The sequence below is a fragment of the Macaca nemestrina genome, chromosome 9 (genome assembly GCF_043159975.1).
Source record: "Macaca nemestrina isolate mMacNem1 chromosome 9, mMacNem.hap1, whole genome shotgun sequence".
Taxonomy (NCBI): Eukaryota; Metazoa; Chordata; class Mammalia; order Primates; family Cercopithecidae; genus Macaca; species Macaca nemestrina.
In genome coordinates this window covers 78184417-78210898 of record NC_092133.1, presented here as the reverse complement: position 1 = coordinate 78210898, position 26482 = coordinate 78184417, and the positions used below count along the sequence as shown (strand labels likewise).

Below are 26482 nucleotides of genomic sequence, written 5' to 3'. Positions count from 1 at the left end.
AACACCCCAGTTTCCTAGGACTAATCTTTTTTATGGCTATAGTCCTGGAATAATTATTAATAGTTGTTCCCTTCACTCTTAAGCGTCCTTGTTTGTAAAATAAATTTCATGATCACCACAATTAAGATCTTTCACCTTGTCTTTCTCCCTACAAGCCTTTTGAAAAAAATAATCTTGCTATCTAATAGATTAATTTCTAAACAGAGAGAATGACTTTTTTCTTCAACAGAGCACACTGAAGTCCAGGGAGACCTGACAGTGCCTTGCCTTGAATTAGCAACATTGAAGATAAAAGAAAATTACACAAATCCGGGCAGTATTCAGAATATGTAAGCATGGTCTAGTGAGCAGGGGACATTGGAAGGGGAACCATTTGGAGAGGGAAGATCCCAGACACACAGACATACCTCATATGAGTTCAATATTTTGGAGAAAGCAATGCTAATTTAATATAGGAGTCTGCACCTTATAATAGAAATTGAGACTAAAAATACACATTTGGGGTTAACCAGCATATTGATGGTATTTGTTGAAGAACACTTGCTTAAGATCTTCAGGATTTATCTTTACTAACAAGAGATGTCCCAGCTAGTTATCATTTTTCAAAAAATGTTAACAGAATATAAGTAATGCTAAATGTATGCAGCCATGATTTATGTTGATTAAATAACATCCACTTAGAATTGGGTAAGGTTTTATTTCAGGTTTACAGACTGAATGAGTTAAAATAATGTCTTTGCAATGTAACAAAGAGCAGAGTGTGGAGAAGATCACTTAATCTGAGGGTTGTGCATAAAGTCTACCTCAGGAAACTACTTTTGGAAGACACACACACACAAACACACACTGACACAGGCACACAACAAAACATTCCACATGCAGACATTGCTTAAATTAAATTCATGACCGGGGGATGCCTCTTTCATCTAAATGAAAATGATGACAGTAAAGGACATTTCAATTGTCTCATAAGCCCATGGTAATATTTCTTTCATCTTTGTCAGATTATTAAATAAATAAAATGAGGCGATTTGACAGCAAAAGGGTGAGACCAAGTAAAAGGGTAATGAATACTGAGAATATACAGGAGTCAGTAGGCATGGCATAGTTCAGCTTGACAAGAAAAATATTGCATTTTGATATCATTTCTGAGTAAAATGTGCTTGTCAAATAGGGATGATGATTGGTCTATTGAGAAGCTGAAAATCGGGCCATTATTAGATGATATGATGTTTTGCTGTGTCAGGTAAATAGTCTGTGATGAATGACACAAGGCTGAAAGAAAGCAATAGATTATACTGTGGTATTTTTTCCTTAGAAAACATATATTTTGCATTCAAACTTATTAAACTTTTTTTTTTCACTTTAAGTTCTGGGATACATATGCAGAACATGCAGGTTTGTTACGTAGATATACCTGTGCCATGGTGGTTGGCTGCACCCATCAACCTGTCATCTAGGTTTTAAGTCCTGCATGCATTAAGTATTTGTCCTAATGCTCTCCCTCCCCTTGCCCCCCACACCCCAACAGACCCTGGTGTGTGATGTTCCCCTCTCTATGTCCATGTGTTCTCATTGTTTAACTCTCACTTATGAGTGAGAACATGCAGTATTTGGTTTTCTGTTCCTACGTTTGCCAAACTTATTAAACATTTTTTATTCTTACTCACTGGAGTTAAAAGTATATATTTTGGGAGAACTTCATACATTCCAGGCAACGGTTGGGTGTGCATTTTCACAAAATATATCTGATCCAATGTAAGTTAATAATTACAACAGCCCTATAATCTCAAAGATAAAACAAGTTATCTATTATCTAAAGCAGATCACTGTGATGAAGTAGGTAGATAAATACTTGAAATGACATCGCAATAGTGCTTTTGAGGGTCTGAAGGAAGGATTTGATCTTTTCTCGACATCTAATTAGTATGCATCTCATTGAAGGGGTAAGAATAGTGGGGTAGTCCTGAGTATCAGACGTCAAATGAAATTGGTTTCCCCTGTCAATGCAAGCAACCTTGGGGAGCAAAACAAGCAAGAAACTAATGCCAATTGTTGCCTTCCAGGTTATACAGATCCAGATGCTCCAGAGCTCTGGGGTGGGACCAGGCATCTATACCTTTTAAGGCTTTCCAGATGATTCCACTGTTCAGCCAACGTTCAGAGCTACTATTTTAGAATCCCAGACTCTATATTTGGTTGATTTAGACTTGCCTCAAAAACGAATGACACCAGCAGAAGAAAGAACAGAATGTTGGATGAACGGAACTCTTCAATCCTCGTTTCAGTTGTTCCCACCTTTACAGGGAGGTTGTTTGAGGACAAACACCAGGAACACAGAAGGAGACACTGGAGGAGGATGCCAGTGTCCATCCTCAGCAGGGTTATCCACCAGATGCTGAACAGTTCTGCCTAGTTTGCCAAACATTAAGCAGGTGCTCACAGTGAAAGTAACATAAACGGAGAAAGGGCGGGCTCCATAAGCCTCTGTGTTTTCTATACCTCTACTTAAAAGCACAAAACTCAAGGCTGGCATTTGGCACCTGCAGCAGGAACACTGAATGGATTAAATGAATAAAGGAGTATCAAGGACAAGCCATTCTATTTTGGAGGTCAAATGAGTGTCTCTGAAGTTCAGGGGAAAAATCAAGTAGTATTTTTATCTGTTGATATTTCAAGTATTATAATTATCTCCAAATACTTCTAGTAATATGTCTTTGGATTACTGAGCCATGTTTAAAAGTAACAGGTAATCTGGGTATGCTACTTATTCTGTCTTAAAATAACATAGGAGACCAAAGTTCATAATTGCCCAAGGTAAAAATTGTGGTGCCAAGATTTAAAGATAGTTCCATGTGAATCCATTTTACCAGCTATTCACTTGGTGTTCTTATTTTTATTTTTATTTTTCACTGCCAAAGTAATATTTGGCTTAGGATCTATTCTCTTATAGAGAAATCTGAGCAGGTAACACAGAGCAGATTTGGGGATTGAGGAAGAAAGAGAAAGAGAGATTAATAGGTGTTATAATGACAGTGGACATCACGTAGTAAAAAGAGGTTGGGTTGTAGAGCCAGAAATATTAGCTTGTATCACAGGAAATTAATAAGAGAGTTGAAAGAACTTATGGAAAACAAGAATTATGACACACATAACACATGGCAAGTTCCTGTTTAGTCAAATAATCCTATACACTGGAGACCATCATGTTCCCTTTTATCTCATTCAGACTAGTATGCCAACATCAGGAAGCTCACAGGTATTCAGGGAAGACAATGTCTAGAAATAACACTAATATAATTGGCTGGACAAGGCATGGGCTGCAGCTGCCCTTGTGCAATGTCACCTGAGGACCCGAGGCAGGAGAGAGAAAGAAATTCAACCCTTATTACTGAGAGAATGATAACATAAAGGAAACAAAGCTATCATCAGATTGTGTAATGGTCAAGTTTGACCAAGTGTCTGTGAAGACAAACTATGGAGCAAAAGCACACTAACAAACCTGCCTGAGTCACATTAACTCATGCATCTGTGCCATAAACAAAAGCAGGCAAAGCAAATACTATGCCAGCAGCAAACCAAATGCCAAGGGGAAAAAACTAACTTGGCTAAAATGACGGGATTTCTGACTGCTATGAAGATCAGTGCCCTACCCAAGTTTGGGATAAGAACCACAGGAGACCAAAGTTTCATAATTAAAAAATCAGTTACTATTAAACATAAAGGGATAGAGCACTTACTCCATGTGAGGCACTATTCTAAATACTTGTGTGAATTCATATTATCCTCACAGCAACTCAAGAGTCAGTGCTATTGTTAGCCTGATTTTACCGATAAGACTGAACCACAGAAGGCTCAATGACTTACTCAAAGTCATACTGCTAGGAACAAAAAGTTCCAGAATGAAAGTCCAGGCAGTTCATTTCTAAAGTCTGAGATTTTATCTACCATGCTCTTCTACCTCTCTGATACAATTCTTTTCAATAAATATTTATTAAATGATTAATACATAAAGGTCTTGCAGAAGATCCAGAGAAGCAAAACATATATTCCTGTTTGGGGTGGGGGGATTGTTATAAAATGGTCACATAAAGTAAGCATGGGACAGCCATGGTGGCTGTCTAATCCTAGCACTTTGGGAGGCCAAGACAGGAAGACTGCTTCAGCCCAGGGGTTTGAAACTAGTCTGTGCAACACAGTGAGATACCATCTCTATAAAAAAAATTAAGAAATAGCCAGTCATGGTGGCATGTACCTGTAGTCCTGGCTACTCTGGAGGCTGAGGTAGGAGGACCGCTTGAGCCCAGAAGGTTGAGGCTGCAGTGAGCTGTGATTTCATCACTGCACTACAGCCTGGGCAACAGAGCTAGGCCTTGTCTCAAAAACACAACAAAATAAAACAAAATCAAAAAGTCATCACAGAGCCCCAATATCTCCCAAAACTCTAATATGTCATCTAAAGTTCACACAATACAATGTGCACTTCTCTAGTAGCACCAGAGGACATGCAATCCTAACAAGGAAAGCAGTGAGTATTGGGAAGAAAACAGGAATTGACCCTTCATTACCATCTACTCTGCAGAAAGCACTTCATGTAGGGCATGCTCCTGAATTCTCTCTTTGAAGGACTATTTCTTCCAAGTTTAAAACTGAGGAAACCAAGACATTGATCAAGTCAATTGCTTACAAGTACAATGGCAGATCCAACAGGTGTCCCTTGGTCTATGCCCCATCCCTCTCTCATACATCTCCTTTGAAAGTCTCTGGGAGGTGGGTGAAATTGAGGACCAATGTTAGAAGATGATTATGACGTCACCAGGAGCAAGAGGGTATAAGAGGAAGAATGTCCTGCATCCAGACTACACTGTGGTGGTGGAATCTAGGGTTTACTAGAGTTACACAGAGCAGATGGGTAAATTTCACTGAGGCATCGGGCACCAGGGAATTTACTAGTTGGAACTGTCTGTAGAGTAACTGGAATGATGGAGACAAATATTACGTCATGGCAGTGGGGATGCTGTTAGGTACACTGGAACGGATTTTGATCTTACTGCATTAAAACAAAGTATGTTAAACTGGCATCCGTTATTTCAGTGAGTGAAAAAAGGGGAAGAGAAAGAAGAAACAGGCAGAAACATGAGTATGGAGGCATGTGCAGGAATACAGACAGGCAGTAATGAGACTCCCCGTGCTCAGAGGAGGAGCTGTGGGAAGCACATTGATGACCCTGAATCTCCAGCTCTTGGCACCTGACTCCATGGAATTCAATATTAGTCCACAGAAATACCAGGCAAATCTTTTTGCATTTGTATGACTAGATAGAATCTTATCCTGGTTTTCTGTGCAATTTGGTCCCTCAAAAGAGGCAATTCCATTTTGGATGTTAGAGGTATTCCTTGTAGATAGTACAATTGAAATATCCCGAAACGTCTTCTTTAAAAACAAATATATAAAGGCAAATTTAATATCTAACTTGATTTATGGGATTCCCTGAATAAATATGGATAAGAAAACTAAAGCCAAGGAGGTATCACACATCTTATACTGTGTATAATTTCAGCATTCTATTATAAACGCTGGGTTAATAAGCTCATTAGTCAGATATCTCTGAACTTCTTTAAAAAAACAATTTATTTCTTTTTTGTAGAATATAGGTTAAATATTACTATTGATTTTAAATAGCCTTAAACTTTTAACAAAACAGAAATTTAGACCAACTCCAGTAAAAGAAACCATTTCCACGGGTCTCCTGTCGTTACGAGGCTGAGTCATCTCTTTCCATCATTGCCTATACAGTTAGAGAGGACCTGGGTGTATATTTAGCATTTTTACTGGGTCACTTTCTGGGAGAAGAAACGGCTCGGACTTTCTGTGGAGGAGCTGTTCCATATATATCACTGCATCTTGAACAGGCTGGGTAATTTTAGGCAAAGAGTTCTTTTCCTGAATTTATCCAACAGACCATCATAATCCATCTTTCTTTAAAATAATACTTTCGTTTACATTAAAATTCTTCATGTATTTTAGGAAGTAACTGTGTCATATTCCCTTAAAACACTATCCTTGTATTTCAGGGTAGGAACCACAGAAGCGGAGGTCGTGACAAATACAACAGGGTTCTTTCTCCATTACCCTGAATTTCCAGCCACATCATTTCTATTCAAGGATAGCAGAAAGGAGGACAAGAGGTGCTCATGTTTTCAGAAACATCATTCCAAATTTTGGAAATACTGTAACACATAAAACTTTATTTTCACTCTTTCTCAACATGGTGCCAATTTATCAATAAGATAGTCAAGTTGATAACAAGTCAATGGATAAAGAAGCCTCCCTGTATATTTACATGAATCTATTTGTCCATTTTCAAGTGGTTCTTTTTTGGCAGCTATGTATCATTTGGCAAAAATCTCATAAGTGTGTAATTTAATTTATTTAGGGTCTCTAGGTAGTGAGTAGCCAAGAACACAAGATCCCCAGGGTCAGAAAGACCCTGCTATAGTTCTCACTTTAACACTTCCTGGCTATAAAGTTGGGTAACTTATTTATATTCTTCATGCCTCCATTTATTTATCTTTAGAATAAGGGTAATGATGTGTATCTAACATGGCTATTGTGAAGATTAAATGAGCAAGGCAGATAAAACCTTCAATCATTTTTATAACTTTTTTGTGAAATCAGTAAAAATATTCAGGAAGGTAGATAAGTCAATAGAGAAAGAGAGAGAGAGAAAGAGAGAGAGAGACAAATTTCAAGAACCAAACTCAACCTTAGTTAAACAGGAGAAATACATTGTTGTCGTCGTTAAAGTGGTTTTGAGGTCTATTGCACAGCATGCTAAATACTGTTAAGAATACGGTATTGTATATTTCATAATTTCATAATTCAATATTTCATCTTTTCATAATTTTAAATGTTCTCACCACAAAAAATAAGTGTTTGATGTATTGATATATTCGTTACATTTATTTAAGTATTGCACATTGCATTCATAAATCAAACATCACTTTGTACCCCACAAATATATGAAATTATAAGTTGTCAATTTATAATAAAATAAAAATTAAAAAGAAAGTCACAACTTGCCTTTAAGCAGGACAGTCAGTTGAGAACTTTGCCTAGAGGCCAGACTCTGTCTGTAAATGTTCTGCAGACAGGCCAACCTGTTTGAAGGACCAACTATAGGCAACTCTGGATCTAGATATGATCAGTCTATGGGATTCCAGAACTATGGAGAAAAGGCTCATCAGAAGTCACTCATCTATGTGTACTCTGTAACACATTTGCATAGACTATGGTGCCTGGGTTTTTTTTTTTTTAACTTTCCACATATACTGCAAAGAAAAAACTCATTTACTATTTTCAGCATTAACAATACACATGATCGCCCCTCAAAAAAAAGCAAAAAGGAGGCAGAAAGCAAGAAAGCGAAAATTTCAGAGAAAACAAGGTCACGCAGTCTCTCACTTTCTTTATACATCCCAAAGATAAATTGTTCAGGTCTAGGAAGAGACTGGTTCTCTTCTTTTTTCAACTAGGCTAAAATAAATGTTTAAATAGTTCCATTTCAAACCTGTGGCTGTATTTCTCACACTATTAAAAAAGAAAAACATCTACAGTCATTTTCAGCCCAAACCTCATTCTAAATAAAGCTTTTCATCTTTTCTTGACTCTGATTCCTAATTTAACACGATCTCACCTCTCTTACTTATACAAAAATCACTTTTCTGGCAACTTCAACTATTCTTAACAGAGGCATGAATCAGAAAGGAAAAAAGAGGGCCCCTGGATGCTAACCCACAGCCTAAAAATATATGTGCTCCAGAGCACATATAGATTTTTTAGGTTTTTTTTTTTTTTTAAGTCCTTACTTAAGGCCTTTAAAAGTCTAATCACTCTGGCCTGACTTATTATAATCAACTGGGCCTGTCTGATTCTACCAGATACCAGAAGGTGGACAAAGCAATCCCAAGACAATAAGAGTGCGTCAGGAAGTGAGGGGTCCAAGTTGGACAGTCATCTTAACAGTAATAATAGCGAGCATGCTTCTGGCTGTGTTGGTGCTACCGGCCCTCTTCCCAACATTTGCTATACACTAATCCATTTAGTCTTTACAACACCATTTTTGTCAATGAGGAAACGGAAGAACTGAGAGGTTGAATGATCAAGTAATGAAGGTGAAATGTAAGCACAGGCAGTGTGGCTTCACAGTGGCAATGAAAACAAATGGCAACACATATGCATGGTGCAGACATGCAGACACAAGAGCTAAAATGCACTACTTTGAGGTGATCTAGGAGAGGGAGTGTATTAATATTAGGCATGGGTTACGAAACTCTGTAAGGTTCAGTAGTTCCTGCTAGCTGTAGGCTGTGATTCCAACGTTTCCCCCAAGTTGCACAAGACACTCTGGGCAATGCCTCACAGCACACCCTGCCAGGTAAAAAGGGTGGGGTCTCTGATGGGCAGGAAGCTCCTTCTCCTTGACTGGTAGAAGAATACTATGTCTCAGGGTGAGAATATGTGACTTGTCTTCCTACACACAGAGACACACATACAGAGACTCTCCAGATCTCTCCTCATCATTCAAGATATCAAGTATTTGACAAAAAATAAATTAAAAGAACTTGACAAGAATTAAATTAAAAGAAGCCCATCTGAGAGGGATCAGAAGTGAGTGAGTGATGTGGATTTAGAGTATCTTCCTTGTCCCACAATTAATTTATCCCCATAGAGAGCTGCTAGTTATCAGATTGGGAATAGCAAAGATGAGTTGGATTGAATCCTTCAGCTCCCTGGGTGAGTGAGCAAAGACAGATGGACCCTCAAGGTATGATACAAATGTAGCCAAGAGCTAAGAGAGGAGAACTCATAGAGAATATCAAGGATGTAATGTAGGGAGGAACTATTTCCCCCCGGGGGAGTTGGAAAGTTCCCCAGAGGAAATTATCCTTAAATATGACCTATGAAAGATAAAGCAGGGTGGCTGTCGGCCATCTAAGGTGGACCAGATGGAAAGGAATCCCAGACAGAGGAGTGGGTGTGCAAGATCTGTAGGGGCGCATTGTGGGGCTGGATCGGGGGCCGGTCAGCAGCTCCTTGAGGTGAACCCTAGAAAGGGAGTGGGCTGCAGCTTGTTGAGAGGCAAGGCCTGAGCAACTGAGTGCTTCTATAATGAAAGCAAAGCTCCAGGTCATGGATTTCTGGAAGGAGAAGAGTATTGAAGAAATCTCAGAGCATTTGGTTGGAAGTAGCTCCTCAAATCTTTTTTCTATAAATTGGGCAGGAAGGTGAGGGAGATGGACTGGGTGAACTGGAGTTCTCTTCAAATCTAAGTTTCCCAGACACGAAGATTCACTTGGGCGTCCTGCCAGGGACTGTTAAGAAGAGTTATACGTCTATTAAACACTTTTGTTTACAAAAGGAAATGACTGGACAATTACATTTTTTAAAGATTTACTTCAGAAACATTCGAAATAAAAATATATAGGCTCTTAAATGAGCAAGCTTTGGTTATTTTAAAATACACTTATATGAGATCCTCATCCTCTAATTATGCCCAAAAACAAAGTGTCACTGAAATAACCCTCACCCTAAGTAAAAACATTTAAGACAGCATATCTGAAAGCATTCATAGTTTCTAAATTAAGTGTTGATACATAGCATTTCCTATTCCTGTAAAGTCTAAAAAAAGAGCTAAATAGTGCTTTGTTGGCTACTCAGGAAACCAGAGAGCTGTTTAAGAATTAATATTTCAGTCACCTTTAATTTTAAGCTTGACTATTAAAGATACCCTCCTTCCCTCCTTTTAAGGGTTTTCTCTTGTGGTAAATAAATACAGGGATACTATATAACAAAGTGTAAGGGACAAAATCAGGCCATCAAATCCACCTGGATCTAACCACTAAATTTTGTTTTGAATAATGTAGTCATTATTGTTTCATTTCTGGATGTAAAGAATCCAATTTGTTGAGGTTAAAATATGATGAGTGATAAAAGCATCTACTTGTATGAAATTTGATTTACAAGAATTCGTAAGTGTAGCCTGGTTAAAGGTGCCTGCTGACAAAATACCCCATTGACTTCAGTCAAAAAATCGGAGCTTCTTAGGAGTCGAAGTTGTGGCAAATGCACAGATTTTGTCTGCAAGGACCAGGATCATGTGAGTCTCCATCCATCTAGGAGAGTGGGATGCTCTGTATGAGGCAGAACACCCCCTAAGCACTTCTGTGCCATCTGCCCACCAGAGGCATTTACCGGGCAGTCACCCAGTACTTAGTCCTAGTCCACTAGGCTACAGAGAACATCAAGAAATGTCAGAAAAAGAACTCTTCTATAACAGGACCAGACCCCTGATGTCCACTCTTGACTCTAGTGTAATGCTCATTTTTCCCTTTCAGGGCCTCAATTTCCCCTTCTGGATATGAAGATATTTTAGGCCTGAGTGTATGCCTCTCTCAGTTTATCACATTATACCAAATTAACAACCAAGCCCCTGATGCCCCGATACAAGTAAGGGAAACAAAGGCCTCAGTGTTCACAGGAGCTGGGATGATGGCATGAGGGCATATTTTTCCTCAAGTAAAATTCAGAAAATAGGCTGCTGTAGATCAGCCTCCTTAAAAATAGTACAAAGTAAAACCAAGAGTTATTGGATTTCTTGGGATTTTTGACACAAGTTTCAGTCCGGCATGGTGTCTATATTTGACTACATGATTGGGTTGTGCTCTATGACCCCAAAATGTCAAATGATTGAAAAGTTGTGGTTTTACTTGAAGGGGCCTCTTGGAGATTTCCTCGCATTTATGCAGTATCTAGGGAGAGGTGGGGAAGCTCTCAGTAAATAGGAAGAAAGCCTCACCTCAGCCCACCAGCTGGGTGAATAAGCCTCTACAGAAAGTCAGCAAGGGCTAGGGAGCAAAATACAGAAGAGATGTAGGAGGAGCAGGCTACAGGGGTACTCTGAGGCTCCACTGCCTCATGTAGGCAGCAAGTGATATGTTCAGAAGATCAGGTCTTGACTCATTTTTGCTATTAAAAGCAGGAAGGGACATTGGAACAGTAAATGATTAATGAATTGCTCTATAACCTACCTTTTTCCAAAAGAAAATTGAGCAATTGAGAAGATAGTCATGTTCTCCAAAAAAGTGCTATCTTTCAGTGATTTCTTTTTTTTTATCATTATTATTATTATACTTTAAGTACTAGGGTACATGTGCACAACATGCAGGTTTGTTACATATGTATACTTGTGCCATGTTGGTGTGCTGCACCCATCAACTCGTCAGCACCCATCAACTCGTCATTTACATCAGGTGTAACTCCCAATTAATGTCAGGTTAGCAAACACGGTGAGTACTTGCGTTGTGTAAAGATGCTCTGCTAGAAAGGAGGAAACAGCCTTGGCCCTTGAGGAGCTTACCCTCCTAACCACAGCCAATATTCCAAATGCATCATGAAAGAAAAGTTTCCAGGGGAAATTTACTTTTTAGAGATGGCCAGAAGTAATCTTGTTTAAGCAGGGGCAAAAGCTGTTAGAAATGGTCAGTTTTTCCAATGTGACCAAATATCAGTCAGAAGAAATTTCTAAAGATGAATTGCCCAATTTCCCGAGCAACTGCAATAGCTTGAAGCTTTATGCTTTTTTTCTCCAGAAGTCTTCTTTGAAGGAGACACTTTTGACTGCAAACTTCTCCAAGCTTGTGTGTGTATGCGTGTGTGTTTAAAACTTCTCTTTTCTTACAGGCACAGCTTATCTGTAAAGGATGCTAATAAACGGACACTCACAGAGGTAGTAATCTCTGAAAATAATTTGAAATTTTTAGCATGCTCAGGTTCTTTTATTCCTTCTCGCCAAGAGACTTTCCTCAGGGGTCGAGTTAGAAATAACTGAGCTAAAACTAAGTATATATCTAAAAGAAATGAAAATATTTTCCCACAAATACATTGGTACACTAATGCTATAGTAGCATTATTCATAATAACAAAAGGTGTGAACAACTCAAATATGCATTAACTAAGAGGTGGATGAACAAAATGGGGTATATCTATGCAATGGAATATTATTTGTCCATAAAAAGGAACAAAGTGATGATAGATGGATGATCCTTGAAAACATTATGCTAAATCAAAGATGTCAGTCACAAAAGACCACATACTACAGAATTCCATTCATGTAAAATGTCCAGAGCAGGGAGACTGATAGACAAATGAAGTAGATTAGTGGTTGCCTAGAACTGGGGAGTAGGGAGAAGGCTGGTGGTTACAGGATAATAATTAAAGAAAGCATACATGTTTCTATAATTAAATAAGAAGTGATTTTTATAAATATTTAAGATCGATGTAAATATATAATTAGGGTTAAACCACATGAAATTATCTGTTGATTTGACTTTCTAAATAAAACTGTATTTTGCAATAATTCTAGATTTACAGAAAAGTTGCAAATATACTACAGAGTATTTTCACATACCCTTCACCTTGCTTTCCCTAAAATTAACATCTTACCTAGTGCAATTATCAAAACCAGGAAATTTACATTAGTTCAACACTATGAGCTAAACTAGAGACCTTATTCAGATGTCACCAGTATTTTCACTGATGTCTTTTATCTGTTCCAGGAGTCAATCCAATGTATCATGCTGCATCGATTCAGCAGGTCTTCTCAGTTGCTTGCAATTTTTGTCATTTTCTCAGTTTCTCTGTTTTTCATAACCCAAATCACCCCATCTTTTTATGTAAAAGTAGTCAGATATCAGCAGTATCACATAGTTACACCAAACAGCATTTAAGTTACTGAACACCATCTCTGAACACACAGTTAGAATTCATGCTCGGCATGGTCTCCATCAGTGAAAAGCTATGTGGGGGCACTGTGTAGTGATCAGGAGCGGGGGCTCTGCGACCATAGGACAAGGACTCACATCACAGTTTTATCACTGAACAACTCAGTGATGTTGGACAATTTGACATCGCTGCGCTTAGTTTTCTCATCTGTAAAACAGTTCCCACCTCCATAGGGTTGTTGTGAGGATTAAATGAGATAATACATTAAAAGTATTTAGCCCACTGCCTGAAGCATAGACGTATTTGCTCTTGCTATTTATTTTCCTGAATGCCTTACAATCCCTACATTACTATTATCCCAAGTTCCTCCAAATGTCATAAATTCTGTCAAAATATTGGTAAATACAAGCAAATCAAGAAATGATTTGTGTTTCAGAAAGCAACATACTAAGGCCAGGATGCAGGAAGACCAGGAGCGGTGTGGGAGGAGAAGATGAGCTAGGCACCTTATTTCATCAACCATGGGGCACACCCCGTACTAGGTATGGCCACATAAAACCATACAGAATAGCCATTACAGCTTTTCCGAGCACTGTGCCTTCTCTCAGGAGGCTGTGAAATCACTGAAATACATATCCATTGCAAACAAAGCAGTGGTCATAACCTGGCAAAAATCAGGTGACCGTGGTTACAGTTGGTGACATTATGCAGCTTTTTCAACGAGATCATTTGGGATTATAAACCATAGGATGACCTTCAGAATGTCACCTAAATTTGTAAGCTCCATGAATAATAGATGTGTCATAATTCATTAGCAGTCTGTAGCTAGTCTGCACTAATGAAGAAGCGCCATTTAGAAAAGAAATGTGCAAATTATAAACTGTTTAAGAAAATACTTGATAAACATCTTCACCAAACTACATTTAATTTTGCCATTTAAACTGCCTCCTGCGGAGTTTAACTACACCATCAAAAACAGCTATTGCCTATAAAATCAGAAACAAAGGCAGTAACAATTTCTATTTGATTCCTATGAGGTCTGTTCCCTCATCTTCCTAAAAAACGAATAACTACACAGTATGCACCTCTCTGGAAGCTTTGCCCCTATGTTAGGTCTACCAGCATTCTTCTCATAAAAAAAAATAATAATAATAAGTGAAAACAGAAAGGGTAGACAAGGATTTTTTTTTTTTTCTTTTTTAGACAGGGTCCCACTCTGTTGCCCAAGCTGGAATGTAGTGATGTGATCATAACTTATTGTGGCCTCAAAATTTGGGCTCAAGCGATCCTCCTGCCCCAGCCTGCTGAGTAGCTAGGACTCCAGGCATGTGCCACCATGCCCATCTGTTTTTAATTTTTTTTTACAGTGACAGGGGTCTTGCTATATTGCCCAGGCTAGTCTCAAACTCCTGGCCTCAAGCGATCCTCCTGCCTTGGCCTCCCAAAGCAGTAGGATTACAGCCATGAGCCACCATGCCCAGCCTAAGACATTCTTATATTTGCATAATTCTCATAAGCAACCTCATATTATTGGCTTTTTAGAAAAGGACTGTTAAATAGATGATTTGTGATGCTATAATAACAAAATACACTGATCACTAGAAGGCAATGTAAAGTGTAAATTCATCGTAAATTAGTCAAGACAAGACAAGTTTCATAATTTGATATGCCTACTGGGCTGGTAGACTAAGAAATGTTATAGTCAGACAGTGTTTTTATTTCATCAAAGAATTTAATAGAGACCCTCATTATATATTTAATAATGTCATGAATAAACGTGGGCTGCTGGATAATTATGGTAGGTAAATTCACAGCTGGATGAAAGCAAAAAGAGTTCATGGATAACTCTTGGTCAATGAAAATGCTGACTCTGGGTGAGTACCCATGCTGCCCTGGACCTTCTCCAGTGATCTAAAACATGACAGAATGTTGGAAGCCTCAGATAACAGCATAGCAGGCATGCTAATTAACTGGTAGATGCCATGACACTGGAAGCAGAGCCCAAAGCACTAGGTTGTATTTGTATCAAACTCAATTAAGAATATTTATTATGTATAATGTATGATCTATCATCAGAGTTGTCAAAAAGTAAATCCATTTTTGAAAGATACAATGAGGGAGACCTGGTTTAAGAAGAGATTATTAGAATATGCCTTGGAACTCAGTTGACCATAAACTCAGTGTAAGCTGACGAAGTGATGAGATGTTCAAGAAGATAATTCAAATATAAGCTTCCTGAATAAAGTCTGGGGTTCAGACCAAAATAAGCAAATATCTTATTTCCTTCTAAAGAGGCCAGATCCAACCCAAGGGAATATGTCCACATGTGGGAACACGTTTTCAAAATTTTTGATTTTCAACTAACTTTAGACTCACAGACAAGTTGCAAAAGCACTACAGAGAATTCCTATCATCCTATTTGGTAACATCTTTGTTACCAAAGTAACTTTGAAAGCAGCACTTTTTTTTCTTTTTTCTTTCTAAACTTACTTGCCTGGTGATCCTGATTTAATGGCTTTCAATAACAACTATATTCCGATGACTTTAATATTTACATCTCTGACCCACACATCTCCCTTGAATTTCAAATGCCTGTACGCCATTACCCTTTTGATATCTCCACTGGGATGTCTAGTAGACATCTAATAGACATAAAGACATCTGACATAAACCTACTCATCTTCCCACACTGTTCTCCCCGGAGTCTCTTCACCTTCTAGTTGCTCTTTGACTGCTCTCTTTCTTCCTTACTCCATATTCAATTCATAACAAAATCTCACCTATTTAAAAAACTACATTAATATCTGACTACTTTCCACCCTGACACCTTTACCACTTTCGTCCAAGCCATCATTTCATGGAATAGCCTCCTGTCTGGTCTCTGTGTTTCCATTGTTACCTCTCACTGCTCTGTTGACAACACACTATCCGCTGTGATAATGAGATAGTGTTATTCCTCTCATAAGATTCTGCAATGGCGGCCAGGCGCGGTGGCTCAAGCCTGTAATCCCAGCACTTTGGGAGGCCGAGACGGGCGGATCACGAGATCAGGAGATCGAGACCATCCTGGCTAACAAGGTGAAACCCCGTCTCTACTGAAAAATACAAAAAACTAGCCGGGTGAGGTGGCGGGCGCCTGTAGTCCCAGCTACTCGGGAGGCTGAGGCAGGAGAATGGCGTGAACCCGGGAGGCGGAGCTTGCAGTGAGCTGAGATCCGGCCACTGCACTCCAGCCTGGGCGACAGAGCGAGACTCCGTCTCAAAAAAAGAAAAAAAAAAAAGAAAAAAAAAAGATTCTCCAATGGCTTCTGATCTCACTCAACATAAAAGCTCAAATCCTTCAGTGGTTGGCAAAGTTTTATACAATCTGGTCTCCTGTTATCTCTCTAACACCATCTCCTACCATCCGCCCCATGTTCACTCCATACAATCACCCATTTCCTTCCTTCATCAGGCCCAGTCTCATCCGAGGGATTTTTTACTTGATTTTCCCTTGGCCCAATATATACTCACCGTAGATATCTGTATGGCTCCCTCAACTGGAACCTTCTCATCCTGGCAAAACGAGGTTATTACCGGTATTCCAACTGTAACCTCCGTTTACCATTTCCCAATTTTTGTCTCTGTAGCACTTATGACCATCAAACAGATATGCTTGACCTGTTTTGTGTATTGTCTTTGGAGAAGGGATTTTGACTGTTGTTTCAACACTGCTTTTCCATTACCTAGCATATAGTCTCCAAAAATTAGTTCAATGCAAGAATCAATGTATCGCAGTGATTAAGAAAGGTACTTGTTCTAGTATCAGACAGCCAGGTCACAAGTGCCAAGTTGATTGCTTACAAGCTGCACGATCTTGGTCAAACTGTTCAACTTTGTTCTTTAGTTCTGCACCTGCTGCATGGGGATAATAATACTGAATTTGAAGGTTTGTTACGAGGATTAAATGTGAAGATTCAGGAAATTACATGATACTGTGTTTGAAAACCATTAAATAGTTACTTAATATTATTATTAATTGATGAGAAAGTCAGAAACAATGGACAGTATAAAAATAAATATCTAGCTAATGACTCAGTGTAACCTGTGCTTTCAGTTCAGAGCACTGGAATCAATTCGATCTGTGTGTGTGTGTATGTATATATATACATATATATATATATTTGATCTGAATATATATTTTTATATGTTAGATCTGTATATATATACACACACACACACATATATAGGAATTAGCTCTCATTATATAGCCTTGTTTCCTGGAGCAAAACGATTCGCCTCTATAAACTCTGGAATCTTTAACTATAAAATTGGAATAATAATCTGCTTTCATCTATTCACTGGAAAGATAAAATAGGATAAAGCGCTTAGCAGTATTTTCTGTACCTACTAAAGTGTTGACTAAATAAATGGTCACAATTGTTGCAAAATCTGGAACTCAGTTTGTCCAGATGATTGTCCCTTTTGGCTTTCCCGTGGCCTTCTTCAATCCCTCACCATGTTCCTGTAGCTAAACTTTGCTCCCTAAGACCAAGAGCCCTGTGCCTGGAATCTCCCATGCTCTACCTATTCCTTGGAAAGTTGGCTGTTGTGGAGGTAACATCAGGAAATAAGTTGACCACATCATAATTCTTCTGACATTAGTGACTGGTCTAATTGGTTCCTTTATTCAAGAAATGTGCATCAATCCCATCTGTGTGCCAGGCTCTATACTGGGTGTCCCCTAGGTATACCATGGTGAATAAAACCCAGTCCCTGTCCACAGGTAGTTCCCATTCTAGTGAAGGGTAATGGTCCAGAGAGTTAGCCCTCCCAAGACTTGTTATTAAAAGAGTGAATTTATAATGTTTGTATGGCAGGAATTAACTGGGGATAAGAAGATTGAATCAGAGGCCACTCTGGGTAACTATAAAATACCATATCCGAGCTGTGGCCACATGGTACTCTTCTGCCTGAGCTTTCATTCATCACTAAGCAAACCTTCTGTAAGGAACATCAAAGTGCCCATCCCCTACCCAACAATCAGGCTATTATGAACACTAGGATTATTCTTGCTGCTACTACTACTATTGTAATTACTTCTACTACTACAACTAATACTATCCTCATTATTTTTGCAATCAATTATTTATGATATTGACATTAGTAGCCTAAATCCTCCTTGTTTATTTGTCTCACAATACTGAGCATAGTGTCAATATTTATATTCAGATTATCAAATATAGGAAGGTCAATTTAATTAGCAAAGCTTCATGGCTAAGGAGAGAGAAGTGAAGGGCAGCAGATAGGCATCCATGCATCCTGGTGACATTTTAATTTATCTCCAGCTCTTCACAGACTTCCAGTACAGTCACACTAAGTCAGTACTCACTTGTTCAATCTGGGACATTGGAGGTCTTGCCAGAACACTATAAATCAAGTCTCCGTGCTACGATCATCCAGAAGAGCACAGGAAAATGTGTTTATATATTAGCAAATAGATCAGTAACAGCTTGCAAAATTCCCCTGTCTGTGTCCTGGAAATACCGTGGGATGAAGACTGATATTAATATCATAGATTAGTTTAAATCATCTACAATAGCCAGATGTTTTCTTACTGTGCATCGACATTACAAACTCATCTGATTACTTTGTTGTTCTTTATCTGGGTGTATCAGATGGCCTGGTGTCACATTTAAGTGGCAAGGCCATGTGGAACAGATCCAACCTCAGGCAAGAAGCCCATGCACAGAAAAGATCTCTAAAGAGCAAATTGCCAAAGTAGAGCTCATAGACGGCTGGGTCAACTGTGGCAATGGATAAGCTGGCCATCACCCTAATTTATAAGAACCCTTGACGTTTTCACTTTTCAGCTTCTCTTACTCACCAACCTCACCTAGACATTTCCACAGTTTAGGGGAGAACAAAAGGAAGCTATGTAAACTCAATCGTTTACTCTGTTTTTTAGACATATATTTTTCTTTTTTTGACTCTCTCCTCTATTTTCCACAGTGATCGTTACACTCATTCATTAAACAAAGAGAGAAAGATGGATTTACAGTGTAAGAGAAATGTATTAAGCTCCTACTAAATGACTAGCCCTGTGTAATGTGTAATGATCACACAGTTTATTTTCTGCAAGTATCTAAGAAGCTTGATGGAACTTCCTCAAGCTGTGCATGTGAATTCTGGTTCTGCTACATCATTGAAGCTTTGCTATATATCGGGAGAATTAATCTTTTTCTGTTTTTCCATCTGTAAAATTTTAAAAAAATAAGTAAAATAGTCTGTGGCGAGTACCCAGAAGTTGGGATATAATACATGCTTTCTAAGTGACATGTGCTATTATGAAAAAGTTGGATCTTCCAGATTTCATGGTCCTTATCAGCAACATCTTCCATTTATGGTCACAACTAAATCATATTTGTCCTATTTATGAGTTCCTTAGCATGTTGCTACATTTTCTGTTCAGTCTGTACAGGCTGAGTCATCCTAATCTGAGAATCCAAAATCCAAGTTTCCAAAATTTAAAACATGTTGAATGCTAACATGAGATTCAAAGGAAATGTTCATTGGAGTATTTTGGATTTAGGGTTTTCAGATTTGAGATGGTCAACCAGTAAGTGTAATGCAAATATTCCAAAATCTGAAAACAAAAATCCGAAATCTGAAATACTACTGGTCCCAAACATTTAAAATAATATATTCTCCACCTGTATTAATGTTTTGTATGGCTTTGAGTAATGTGCCCACGTCTAGCTCCTCTCATGCCTTAGACAATGCCTAGCATACAGGGGTGCTTTGAGTGGAAGAGGAAATAAACTGCTGCACCAAATGGGACTACATTAAATCTAAGTGTGTAACATTTTGGGCAAAGATTGTTTTCATTTTCTTTTTTGCAAGATACCTTATAGCAGAGTGCATCTTCTCAGAAATATTTTTGTAGATCCCTGAATAAAACTGTCTAATTAAGCCGGGTGCAGTGGCTCGCACCTGTAATCCCAGTACTTTTGGAGGCCGAGGCGGGCGGATCACTTGAGGCCAGGAGTTTGGACCAGCCTGACCAACGTGGTGAAAACCTATCTCTACTAAAAATACAAAAATTAGCTGAGCGTGGTGGCGGGTGCCTGTGGCCCCAGCTACTTGGGAGGCTGAGGCAGGAGAACCACTGGAACCCGGGAGGCGGAGGTTGCAGTGAGCCGAGATCGCACCGCTGCACTCCAGTCCAGGTGACAGAATGAGACTCCGTCTCAAAATAAAAAAATAAAAATAAAAATAACAAAGTCTCATTATGAGTTTTCAACATAAAATTCTAAAGCAAAAGAGCTTAAAAACTAGCCTAACCTTAGGTGATTGGGATTCTGAAAGGGATCCTGGGTTTGTAAGCCTGAATTGTATTTAAGAGTCTACAGATAGTTGATATGAACTGTAGCCTTGTGGTGAACCCTCCTGGGTCTGACTCGTAGCATCTATGTCCTCAGCTCAGCACCACTGGTGGAAGAACTCCTGGCTTCACAGTGTGAGCCTAACCCTTTCCACAGCTGGTTCATTTGGCTTAATGTTCAGTACTGAGCCTTTCACTGACCTTACATTTCCGAATTTGCACCAAAGGTCAGGCCCCTCTGTTCAGCACTCAGTTGGCCTTAGATAAGCCTTGCTAACTAGCCTGCAGTGTTGGTCTATGTCAGCCTTAGACTCACCAGGTCTAAAACTGTCCATACAAGGTCAGTAGAAAGTAATGGATATAGATGTGCTCAGTAAATCAGATGCCCAAATAAGCAAACCCCAGAAGAACAGATCTTTGTTGTAATAAATATCCCTCAGCTCATGGATGCATGGAATCAGTCACCATCACTCAATTGAAAAGTCATTAAATATGGCATAAGGCTTTGCATACCGGGCAATGTGTCTTGGATTTTACTGTGTCATATCAGCAGTATTCATGGAAATTCTGGATGTTTCTATTTCTTCGTAACTGTCAATATTTTTGACATTCCTTTATCCCTATAATCTCAGTGTTCTTGATTGTTATCATTTATGTCTATTTTCATATTGACATGTAATTTATTGATAATATCTCAAATTGTAAGATTATGCGAAACAAAGAGAGAGATAAAAAGTGGACAGATAATGTATGTATTCATTATAGATGCCTCAAATCATTCAGACGATGATGTAGGGCATCAACAAGCAAACAAAGAAATAAATGTCAAACATAATACAAATAACTAATCCTCTACACAAAATAGCAAAGTATCTACTTTTATCTTTCAACAGCTTATTCCAGATACATACATTCATGCTGCAATGCCAGACAGGGTCCCCTATCCTAGAAGAACAGGAAGATACAGGGAGGACATCACTTACTCCACACTATCTCTGATACTACTCAAACTCAAGTTAGAGAGAAATTTATAATACCTGATGTTAGTGAACAAACCCTATTCAGTTAATTGAGAGCTTACAATATTGGGCACTCTACTTGTTGTACAGGATGCAAACAGGTAATGAGGCAGTCAGATGAACTCAGTGCACCTTTGATTATGTTCAAACTTTGCTGCACTTGAATTACCAATTCTATAATGAAAAATGATGAAACCATCATAACCTGTATTCTTTAGCCATAGAATAGCTCCAATATTTTTTAATAACAAAGATTCTATTTCCATTGAATTCACGTTTTTCTAGTGAAATATTACCTGTAATCTCAGAAAATATTGTATATTCCTAGATATTCCTCTATTATCTATTACCATCAGCTGTTTATTTTTCCATATAAAACGCTTCACGTTTACAGGTTAAGCATCAGATTTAAATATAAATGTGTCCTCAAAAAAACACATGTAAAACCACCAGCTCAAATAAAAATAGTTAATTTTTTGATATTAAAGTGTTTCATGTAATTATAAAAACAATAATTACTTTTCATAATCAACATTATAAAGCTTCAATTCTAACATCGCTGTGTGTAGTATGTGTGAATTTACATGTGTATAAATTTACATGTGTGTATGCCCATGCAAATTTAAATATAGATAGGTCTATTCATGGATAGATTGATACACATATTTTTTAAACTGCAATCATATAACACATACTGTCTTCAATAAACAATGTTAAGATTTATGCTTTATTTTATTTCATAACCATAATATCCATAATTGTTCATTCTGTATTTCTTTGTTGATGTTTTAAGTGCTGACTACCTTTTTCACATAGCTCATTCCTATAACATTTCAGAGTTCCTCATATTGCTTTATCTTGTCTAAGAATAATTTTACTGAAGATGGACAGTGGCAACAATTTTCTTGATTTTTTTTACGGACATTACTAATATCGTCTTCCTGCTTCCTAAATGACAGCTTGGCTAAATATATATTATTTTGTATCCCACTCTCTTTTCCTCTGATATGTGTAGATATTTGCTCCTTTTTAAGAAACAATCTGTTGAAATAGAGATGACAGGAGCTAGCCCAATATTCTCCTATTAAGTGGCCAGCATCTCATGGCTGTATAGCTAACACGTTCTTTAATTTATAAGTTTAATATCCTAACCTGGGCTTCTACTGTGGCCAAAATGCTATAAGCCTGCTATTGCCAACCTCTTTCACTGATTATGGCTAAAATCTCTGAACAGAAATACAAAAGGAAAATTACCAAGGAAACACTGGCAGGCAAATGAGAGACAGAAGTCCAAAAAAAAAAATAATAATAATAAACAAGCAGTATGAGGAAAAGTATTTTTTTAAATTATTTCCTTAACACCCAACTTTGACATGAGGGTGGACTAATTGAAACACGTGCAGCAGGTATAAAAATTTTTTTAAAAGGTACGAGAAAAATATTTCTAGTAGATCACTAGGAAAGGGGGCACCCATGAACCACACCGTGTGGGGGAATCCCTACTTATTTGTTTGTTTGTTTATCTTTTTCCCTCTTCTTTTTTCTCACCTTGTCTTTCCCGGTGGCAAAATGCACTCCTGTGATGATAATGGTAGTGGCAGCCCGGGCACCTAAAAGCCAAAGGAAAAAAACTGTCTCTCTGGCCTCAGAACTGTAAGAGGTCCTTGAGAGCTGCAGACTTTGAGGTGAATCTTGGAGGGAGACAAGAATTGCTTAATTCTGTGAATAAACTGACAAAATTTCTGAGCTTACTGCTAAGTAGAACATGCATGTAATAGACCCAAGGAAGTATGTCAAAGGCTTTGAAAGTAAAAATATGATATAAAATACCACCTAACTTCCAGAATAACAGAAGAGTGATGTATTTTCAGGACAGTCAAATATAGCATAACAAAGGTTTTTAAAACATAACTGACATTGGATCAATTACCCACAGAAGGTGAGACAACACTCACAGTCCAAACCTAAGTTGATTGCTTGCTTTTCAAACAAGCAATATCATTCAGAGGATTTTTGAAAGATCCATATCACAATATGTTCAGGACTCAATGCAAAATCACTTGAATCTACCAATTCAATACAAAGAATAGATTCTATACAAAGAATAGAAACCTCATAACCAAATGTCTGAAAAGAGCCACAAAAAATGGCATATTACATATAAAGGAATAAAATAATCATGACTCTGAATTTTTCATCAGAAACTATGGAGGCAGGAAGACCATAAAACAATATACATAAAGTGCTGAAGAATCGATCAGCCCAGAATACTAAACCCAATAAAAATATTCTTTAAGAAGGAAGACAAAATAAAGATATTCTCAGATGAAGAAAGTCTGAAATAATTCCTCAAGAGTAAATCTGTTCTGAAAGAAATGCTGACAGAAGTACTTCAGATGAAAGAAAAATAATATTAATGAGAAGCCTCAAACTTCCAAAATGAAGGCAGAGCAACAGAATGGTAAATATCGAATAAATATAGTAGACTTTTTCTTTGATTTTAACGTGTATTAGTGTGAAAGTTAGAATTGAAATATATGGTGGAGTTTTCAATGTATATAGATAGAATATTTATTAAAATTGTAAGATAAAGGGGAAAATAAAAAATCTATATGGTTGGAAGACATCCTGATTTTGTTTGCAGTAAAAAAATGTATTAACTTTTAAGTAGATTGTGAAAAGTTAGAAATGTATATTTATGTAGAGTAACATCATATAAACACATATATACTGTGTGTATATTTATTTGTGTGGGTATAATATATAATACATATCCCAAAAGGCCAATAATTATATTAAAATAGCATGATAAAAATATTCAAATAATTCCCCCAAAAAGCAGGAAAGTGGGAACACTGGAACAAAAATGGAGGGAAAAAAATCTAACCAATAAAAAAGCTAAACCTAAATAAAACCATGTCAATAATTACTGTATGTAAATGATCTAACAACAACAAATGAACAAAATGGATTGTCAGATTTCACTTAGAAAAAGGCCCTACTATGCAATGTCTTCAAGAAATGCACTTTAAATATAATAACGTGGATAGGTTAAAAGTAGAATAAAGGGGAAAGTTAAACTATATAAACACCAAAGAATGATGGAATGGCTACATCAATATCAGTCAAATTTCACTATAAAACAGGAAAATTACCAGGGATATGGAGGACCATTACTTGATGAATAAAAGGGTCAATTCTCCAAGAAGACATTACATTCATATGTATATATACACACACACATTACATTTATATGTAATATATGTATATATATTATATTATAATATATATACATATAATATATATTATATTATATGTTATATATATATATATATATATACACACACACACACACACACACACACACACACGGGTCAACTAAGACATCCAAAAGGAAACTATAAAGTACTTTGATCTAAATCTAAATTAAAATAAAATCTATCAAGATATGTGGGACAGCTAAATTAATATTTACAGAAAATTTACAGCATTGGGTCATATCAGAAAATAAGAAAGCTCCAAAATAAATAACCTAAGCTACTGTCATAAGAAACTAGAAAATGAGGAGCAATTCAGGCCTAAAGCAAGCAGAAGGAAATACATAATAAACATATCAGTGTTGTCAATAATAAGTTGGTATTACTGAAATAGAAAACTGAAAAGCAAAAGAGAAAATCAATTAAATCAAAAGCTGCTTTAATTGAAAAATAATAAAGTTGAAACTTTAGACAGATTTACCAAAACAAAGAGTGTTATCACAATGATCAATATCAAGAATACACAAGGAATACCACTGAGACCTTACGGACATTAAAAGATAATAATAAGAGAATATTACAAATCACTCTGTGTCTATAGAGGAAATGTACCAATTCCTTGAGTGAGGTAAATTAGCAAAACTTACTCAAGAATAGATAACCTGAAGAGTTCTGTATCTACTAAAGAATTAACGTGTGTTAAAAACTTTCCAACAAATAAAACTCCAGACTTCGATCATTTCACTGAAGAATTCTAACAATTTAAAGAACAAACGATAACAATTCTACAAATTCTCTTCTAAGACACTTCTCAATTTCATGAGGCCAAAAAATCTTCCTAATAAAAAAGGACAAAGGCATTTTAATAAAAGAAAATGACAGACCAATATTCCTGTTGAACACAGACACAAAAACGCACAAAAAATATTAGAAAACCTAAAACAACACTATATATAAATGGTAATACCAAATATATTACCAAGTATACTTTATCTGGGTAATTCAAAAATGATTTAATATTTTAAAATCAATAAATCAACATAGTAAGAAACTAAGTAAAATCAGGACTGTATCAAAATATATATAAAAACTGACAGATTTGACAGATTAAATCTCAGAATACTAAAATAGATGGGAACTTCCTTAACCTGATCATGCAACTCACACCAAAAGAAAACAAAACTTAGACTACTATTATAATTAAAGTTGAAAGACTGAATGATTTTTCGTAAGTTCAAGACCAAAGGAAGAAAGTCCATTATACATCGTTCCTATTCATCATTATAATAAACACCCCAGCCAGTGCAATAAAAGGCTGAAAAAACAGAGGGAGATATATAAATACTAGAAAGAAAGAAAGAACATTGTTGCTATTAATGCAAGACACCATTATCTACATAGGAAATTCAAAGGCGTCCACAAAAAAGCTCCTGGAAGTAATATGGTAATATAGCAAAGCCATAGAATCCAAAAAAGTTATATTTCAATATATTTTCAATGAAATATTGGAAATAAAAGATAAGTAACATTATGCCACCAAAATTGAATTCTAGTGTATCAAATAAAAAATGTGCAAGAATTCTGGAAGTAACAAATATTGAGGACAGAAAACCTAATTAAATAAAGAGGTATTCCATCTTCTTAGAACAGGAGACAATATTTTACTTGGGTTTTTTTTTTAATTACATACATATATTAGAGACAGGGTATCGTTCTGCCACCTAACTGGACTGCCATGATGGAATCACAGCTCACTGCAACCTTGAACTCCTGGGCTCAAACAACCCTCCCCCATCAAACTTCCAAGCATCAAGGAGTATAGGCATGTGGCACTGGGCCCAGCTAAGTTGTTTTTCTGTTTTTGTTTTTGTTTTTGTTTTTCATTTTTGTAGAGAGGAAGTCTTGCCATGCTGATCTCAAACTCCTGGGCTCAAGCAATCCTCCCTGTTCAGTCTCCCAAAGTGTTGATATTACAGATATGAGCCACAGTGCCCAGCCTGGAGACAATATGAGTAAGATATCAATGTTTCTAAAAATTGATCTATAGAGTCTACAATACC

The 26482-nt window shown here is 37.2% G+C and overlaps 1 protein-coding gene and 1 long non-coding RNA gene across 17 annotated transcripts in view; both read right to left on the bottom strand.

Annotated features, from left to right (window-relative positions):
• The window catches only part of LOC139356287 (uncharacterized), a 32028-nt gene extending 15103 nt beyond the window's left edge, over positions 1-16925 (bottom strand). Inside the window, exon 1 of the long non-coding RNA XR_011607868.1 lies at positions 16297-16925. This is a non-coding gene — a long non-coding RNA (uncharacterized lncRNA). The remainder of the gene's footprint in view (positions 1-16296) is intronic.
• LOC105469857 (neuregulin 3) overlaps positions 1-26482 on the bottom strand; it is a 1123162-nt gene that overhangs the window by 878054 nt on the left and 218626 nt on the right. The window lies entirely within an intron of this gene.